The 1,275-nt window shown below is 40.5% G+C and overlaps 1 protein-coding gene across 1 annotated transcript in view; it reads right to left on the reverse strand.

Annotated features, from left to right (window-relative positions):
* The window catches only part of LOC107104595 (occludin-like), a gene marked incomplete at its 3' end in the record, with an annotated part of 26,132 nt that extends 25,434 nt beyond the window's left edge, over positions 1–698 (reverse strand). Inside the window, exon 1 of the mRNA XM_015404627.1 lies at positions 569–698. The remainder of the gene's footprint in view (positions 1–568) is intronic.
* Between the last annotated feature and the right edge of the window lie 577 nt (positions 699–1,275).

Raw genomic sequence — 1,275 nt, forward strand, 5'->3', positions numbered from 1 at the left:
TGGTACGTTCACCTGATCTTGGAATAATTAGTTTAGACAGAATAGCCAGAGAGATTCCACAGAAGTAGGATTACAAGAATATCAAATAAAATTACTTAAATAAAAGTAAAAAGTACAGTACAGTAAAACTACTTCTAAATTTATCCTACTTTATGTTACTACAGTAACTGTGTGAAATAAAACAGCAGTTATTACCCCCTCTGGCTACATTATGGAGGAGTGAAAGAAATGCACCTGCCTCCCCTCCACTGTCTCCACTATCAATGACCTGGACTTTATTTCTGCAGAAGAACTCAACCCAGCAGGCTTCAATTATTCAGTCAGGCAGCATAAAGGAGGCAGAGCTGAGGCCCTATGACACATGGGGGCCCCTGCTGGGAGCCAGCAGACCATGGAGGAGGTCCCTGATCAATAGAGGGATCATTAAAGTTCCAAATGTTTCCTTTCTCCTGTTTTTATGGCTTTATTTAGTAGTTTCTCTCTATGATATTCACTGCAGAGGGAGAGTTGACTTCCTGATCACAACTTTATCATGATAAACCAACAGAGAGTGAAACATGGCACCTACCCAGGCGGCTCCCAGCTGTGGCTCCCGCTCCGCTGCTGATCAGTGTCCGCTCTGACTGCGCTAAACTCGGTCACCGATGATGAAAACACGCAGAGGAACGCAGACAGGTGTCCGCCTCCCCGGAGCCTCCCGCCCCCACCGGCCCGCTGTGGGACAGGCTCCAGCAGCAGGAAGCGTTCCCTCCCACACACCCAGCCAGGCTGTGGGGGGAGTTTGGTTACATTATTATGAAAAGCAGAAAACACTTTTTATTACGGAAGAGGATTAGGGCCAGTGGAAAAAAAAAAAAGTTAACTGATTTTTAAATTTTATTTCAGTTTAGTATGGGATTCTTAGAAAAAAGTCAGAATTCTGACTTTTTTCTCAGGATTCTGACTTTTTTATTGTCAGAATTTTTAGGTTTAATTTCTGAATTGCGTTTCTGTTTTCTTTTTTGCCTCACATTTGCATTTATAAAATACGGAAGAGGATTAGGGCTACTGGAAAAAAAAAGTTAAATGATTTTTTTATTTTATTTCAGTTTAACATGGAGAAAAAAGTCAGAATTCTGAGATTAAAGTACAAATTCTGAGAAAAAAAGTCAGAATTCTGAGATCAAAGTCAGGATTCTGAGAAAAAAGTCAGAATTCCGAGAAAAAAGTCAGAATTCTGAGATTAAAGTACAAATTCTGAGAAAAAAGTCAGAATTCCGAGAAAAAAGTCAGAAT

This window comes from Cyprinodon variegatus, unplaced genomic scaffold, assembly GCF_000732505.1.
Source record: "Cyprinodon variegatus isolate N-32 unplaced genomic scaffold, C_variegatus-1.0 Scaffold1814, whole genome shotgun sequence".
Lineage (NCBI taxonomy): Eukaryota > Metazoa > Chordata > Actinopteri > Cyprinodontiformes > Cyprinodontidae > Cyprinodon > Cyprinodon variegatus.